Genomic DNA, 6,013 nt, shown 5'->3' with positions numbered 1-6,013 from the left:
GCACCTATTTTGCGCTTTCTCGTGGTAAGTAGTCTAAATTTAGTGAGAAACTCAACCATTTTAAGCAACCAAAAAGGCTCAGCACGATTTAACTGCTTACGTTGGTAAATTCGATTGGTTTTCATACAAGAGATAAATTCATCTGCATCATTGAGTTTACCTCTTGTATGTAAATCAATCAAATAATGATTTTGTCACATATTTTTCGATTACTTCCACTGAGATATGAGCATACCGTAGGTATATATTCTTACGTAGAATGCATGTCGATGTCCATGTCGATTGGGGTTTAATTTGTATTGATTTCTGAAAAAAAAAGTATCCGGAGAAGCAAAGCATGAAGCATGGGAAACTGGAAAGCCAGTAAAAACGCTTAACAATTTTACTGACTAAGTCAGTAATTTCCATCAATCAAAACATATTTTGGTTTACTGGGTTTTTTTCGGTAATCGTAAAAATTACCGAAAAAACCGTAGTTCCAAAACCCAGTAAAATTTTACTGAGGTCGGTAATCTGAATTGGCTGTGTATGTAACTTTAGACCCCATTGTTGAAATGGTTAAGCGTTAAATGAAATCCTAATTTGGCTGGTTCATAGGTCATGATCCTGCAAGCTCGATTAACGTGTTTCACACGTGAATTTTCACTAATTGTAAAACACTTCAAACGATGGTGTAAAACCAGTCGCTATCGGCAATCCAAAATCAAAATTTCCGATTCCAGGCACCCATTACGAGCGCCCAGTTTTTCCAAAAATATTATGTTGTTTAACATGTCAGGCGTGAATGGCAAGTGTGAGTCCTTGTCATGATAGGCAAACTAGTTATACTAGTGATGGATATTGCCATTGTAAAACACGTTCAAATCTTGTGAAAATTATTGCTGTCGAACCAAAGTCAATCTTTAACATAATCATAGATTTTACACGTTATTTTACTTTGCCAATCGACACGACAGATGCACGTTGAAAAGAATATGGATCGAACGTGTGGATTTTTTTTTTTGGATCCTGAGAATGTTTAATTGGTTATTGGAGATTGTGTCCACATCATACTAAACGAAAACAAAAAAAAACTCTTAAGATTTCTAGAGTGTCCTGTAAATTCCTAGCGAGGTAATTTGAATTTCTAGTAGTGTTTTGATCCTGTAAATTTCCGTGGATTTAATAAGGTAGGTGTACAACATTATTGTGCTACTTTTCTCCGAATGACCTTTCCTCGAATGTCATTTCCCCGAAAGATCCGTTTCCCCTTAAAGTGATGCAGTTCACAGAGGTACAAGAATAGTTTTTTAGTGACAGGGTGCTGAACTAGACAGACCGATAACCAATCAAAAGAAGGAGATATTTGATCGTTCTAGACTAAACACATATTGCCAAAAATGCTGAGGACAGCCAAACTAGAAAGAATCGCCAATCAAAATGCAACAATTAATGACAATTATGAATACTAAAAACTTTTCGGGGAAACAGGTTATTTGGGGAACCGACATTCGGGAAAAAGTAGCACAACGTAAAACACATATCAAGCTCAATTGAAACTCATTTCAACTAAAAATTATAAGAAGCTTGATTGTGTTTTCTACAAACTTACGAGTCGCAGATCATGAGATGTAATTTTTTATGTTTGCTTTTTTGACTGCAATCAATCATTCATTATGAAATGCTTTACTTTATCAGAAACATAAATTAAAGGAGCAAATTTTAACCTACTGAGTTATGGTCAAATTTTATACTGAAGCCTAGAAATTGAACTTATATTTGATGTTAAATAAATTACAAAAAAAAAATCATGCCGTTTTGTACTACCCAGCGCTTTTGTTTTGTAATTACGTCTTTGTAAGAATACAGTAACATATTTTATTTCTTTCTTCTTTTCTCACAGTTTTAAGAAAATGCCCATTTCTTGAATAAAGGTCACTTTTGCGATTATTGATTTAAATGGCCCACTCATACAAATAGCTTCTAAAAAATCATTGAAGACGTTGTGGGGTAAAAAGTATGTAGAAGGTCAACCAACTCAATATCCGTTCCATAACAACTGTGTAGATGGTAACGATGATTATCTAATAAATATGTTTTCCCTTCCTTAATGACCCCGAGGATATGGCTGGCGCTGTATTGATTTATTGACTTTTAGCTCTGGAATTATGCACATTAATAATGCTTTGCACGGTCATTATTTTTTATAACTTATAACTTGAATAAGCTAGTTTTATAATTGACAAGAGATTCCCATGCCCTATTTAAGGCTTACAGAACTCATAAGGGTAAAAAATACAAGTAAACAAAAATTCCCGAATTTGGCAACATCCCCAATTTGGCAACTTAAAATTCGCCCGTTGTTGCCAAAATCGGGAAGGCACTGTAATACTCTGCCTCAAATGGTATCCTAAATCGGTGGGGGGGGGGGGGGTGTTCATTAACAAATTTCATAATGCCAAGAATAGCCAATTTTGACACCCACCCATCCCCTCGTTGCACATTTTGTAGAAATATTTTTCGAATTTTATATGAGCTGTAACATCTTAAGGACACCCATCTATCCCTTTCAGCGTTATGAAATATATGAATGGGACCTAAATTCAAAATTAAAATATAAAATAGTTGCTGTTTGATAATACTGATTATCAAACATTAATATTAGAGGAAACAATTGTCTTTTTTTTTTCTCTCGACGTCTATATGAGAGAATAAGCTTTTTTCATGGATTAAATACTTTATCTGTGCTCGGTTCTGTATTTATAAAACCTGCGTACTTCCAAAAACAGTTCCTAAACTGACTCGTATGCTGATAAGCATTCTTATACTCCGTACCAACTTATTGTAATATATAAAATATATGTGGATAAATGAATGTATTTTCTAGAGCACATCACGGTAACACTTCAAAGCATTCTTTGGGCGCGATATCAATAATTATAATTCCTACTTGTTTTTTTTTATCGACATTAATACTACTTTTTCGCTTGAAGGCTGACCCCCCCCCAAAGATGGTTTTTTTTTTTTTGAATGAAAACAAAGATATTGCGCGTAAGAAATCACAAAACCCCTTCTCGGCATAACTCCTTATTCAATTATTGGAAGTCCTCTTCTGTCCTGTGTTCCGTTTAGTCGATCACAAGGTAGTTCGAAAACCAAAACACGTTATCCGGATCGATCAATTCGCTGTCTTAATATCTGCTGCTATTATGTCCAGACACAGATGTACTGCTCCGGAAAGAACAGGTCAAGTATGTGATGTATTGGAACCGGAATGATCACTTCCATTTCGAGGCCGTTGTTCCATTTCGAATCGGTTGAATCCTTGACATCCACCGGACTGATTCAACAGCATCCACTTTTCCCGGGAATACCTTAGCTGTTCCGCAACGAACTGAAAATACTGGTAATCGAAGCGGGGGACAGTGTTTATTCGAAGAGGTCATCATCCGGATCTGCAGAAAACCGTTTGTTGATAACTGAAAAATGAAGGAATCGTTAAGTTCACATTGATTCTATACAAGGCAGTAAGTTTATCTAATCTTACCTGCATAGTTTTGGAAAGAGGGGTACTTCGCCATTTTAATAGCGGCAATGTTAGTGTCTCGATTTGTCCGATATTTTCACTGCTTTCAACGTTAAACAAACATTTTCCTTTCACATTTTTCGAACCTTTTTTTTTTCATTTGTTTTGATTAGGCGAATATATACACACTAAAAAATATCCAAACGGTTGTGTGAGTTTCACAGTAAATATATTTTTAAATGATTTTTATCACACCTCAACAAAAAATAAGTATTTTTTGTTGCCGAAAATATTTTGTTTATTTTTATGGAGAGAAACAACATTTTAATATTGTTTTAATATTTCGGTCAAGTAATATGAAAATCCAATGCATTGTATTGAGACCACGTTTTTTTAGTGTGTTCATTTATACATTTCATTGACTTCGTCATTAACAAACACCAATGAGTACAACTGTTTGCCGAACAGTTGAAAACAAGTTATAAATAGTTAAATAAATATGTGTGCGTGCTTACGAATGTATCTTGGGATTTATAAAAATGGACCATTTGAGAAACTGTTGCTAAATATTGCTACTATTTCTAACGGGTTTGTATACTCAAATGGTTCTACAATATCCACACTCTGTAATAAACTGTCACTAATTGGTAAGTTGTACTCAAATAGCTTTTTACTGTATCTAGAGTGAGGTTTCATATTGTTCAACATAAGAGCAACCGTTTGTGATACACTAACCCTATCAGATAGAAGAAACTTACTGTTTAGAACATTACGCAAATTGTGTTTTTCTATGCGGGGGGGTTTTTAAGCTTTAGACAAAGTTAGAGAACAATTTGCTTAAGGTGGCACACTTGCCCCAAATCCCGCTAAGCTACTTAGACAACTAAGCTGATGAAATTAAAACTTTTATTACCGTAATAATGACCGGTGCTGGGAATGGTAATAGTAGTAGGCTTGAATTTCGCGAAAATAACGTGGCTTTCCCAGTAATGTAGTTCAAAAACGTGAATCTCAACAAGTAGTCTATGTTGGGTGCATGCATTTTCTAATTCGTTAATGTCATTGAAGGCTCAAGAATCCATCATTCAATCATCAGCTATCATCAAAAATTAAAAACCAGTTTTTTCGCTCAAATTTGAAGAAATCCTCATAAAAATCTATCATCGCATTACAGATATTAAGTGTAATGCAATGATAGATTTTCATAAACATTGATTCAATTTTGAGCAAAAAAACTGGTTTTGAAAATTTGTAAAATGATGATGGTTATTTTCCTCTGAAGGCTCTAAATGCGGGAAAACATTTTTCTACAGTGATTTTGGGTTGCCCTTAGCAACGGGTGTTTTGCAATTTTCCAGGCTCTTTGCCTACAGCAGCGGTAGGCGTGAGTTTCACTGGCTTCGCTGACTGCGATTGGCTTTGTTTGGGAACTGTATAATGAATTTCAGTTTTTTCCCAATCCCGAATGACCGCTTTATCTAGGCGAAAAGGAAGCGCTATGAAACACGTGATTCCATGACTCTAAAATCTTCCACTGAGAACCTCTGCTTCAGTTGGTTCCCTATGCCACACTGATACCACCGCACGGTTTTCCAATTATCACATTTTGCCGGGCTCATTTCTTAAAAACATGGAGCCGGCTTCCTGTCGATGCAAATACGCAATAACGAAAATTCCAATCACCCATCGCTTCTGGTCACAGTAAGCGCTGCAGCTTTTGTTTGTTTTGCAAAAAGGCACGGTTTGCAAAACAACAGACCTCTCCTCCCCTTAACCGGCCCCAATAATTCGCCCCTATCTAATCAGCACCTCGTTTTCACCATCATCCAAGATCGATTCCCAAGCCGGTCGTAAATCGAAAATATTACACAATCCCAAAGCACAACAATAACACCATACAATCAAAGCAAGCCATCAAGCGAAAGTGATGCCGGAAAAAAAAACTGCGCGTTGACCTTGAAAACAGAAATACGCGACCAAAAGCACCGGTCTATTATGGTCTTCGTCTTGTCTCGCGCCCACTCCCAAGCGCCGCACCCTGGCTGCAAATGTGGCCGCGGCGCGTAGAAAATAGGCATCGAAAGCAAAACATCGCTAACCCCTGCCTGCAACAAACCGAAACATCCGGAAAATTCCAGATTCGCAAATCGTGCGCTTTTGGGTTGGGTCGACGCTGCAGGCGGTGCTGCGGGAAGGGTGTGGTTTTCTTTCTCTTCGTCTCATCCTTTTTCCGCACCAGAATCAAAGCAACCAGGGGGTCATCCAAAAATGACGTCCATCATTTAGGGGAGGGGGGGGGGGTCTATGAAAGTGTGACAGTGCGTGTATTAGGTATTGGAAAAAGCGTGACACAGGGGGGAGGGGGGGTCTAGGAATCCCGAAAAACGATGGACGTCATATATGAACCGTCCCCAGAGCAAAACACACAACCCCCTTTCCTTCCGGGTGATGAATCGATGCGATGGGTGGTGTGATCCAGAGTAAGAAGAGGTGATGCAATTTCTATCC

General features: G+C 37.3%; 1 long non-coding RNA gene across 1 annotated transcript; it reads right to left on the bottom strand.

Moving 5' to 3' along the window:
• Positions 1-2,629: 2,629 nt before the first annotated feature.
• Positions 2,630-3,696, bottom strand: LOC110674790. Its single transcript, XR_002499199.1, has 2 exons — positions 3,527-3,696; positions 2,630-3,458 (listed from the first exon to the last, which is right to left on the bottom strand). It is a non-coding gene; the product is annotated as an uncharacterized LOC110674790 (long non-coding RNA).
• Positions 3,697-6,013: the final 2,317 nt, after the last annotated feature.

The sequence above is a fragment of the Aedes aegypti genome, chromosome 1 (assembly GCF_002204515.2).
Source record: "Aedes aegypti strain LVP_AGWG chromosome 1, AaegL5.0 Primary Assembly, whole genome shotgun sequence".
In the NCBI taxonomy this organism is placed as follows: domain Eukaryota; kingdom Metazoa; phylum Arthropoda; class Insecta; order Diptera; family Culicidae; genus Aedes; species Aedes aegypti.
This window is presented reverse-complemented; position numbering and strand designations above follow the sequence as displayed.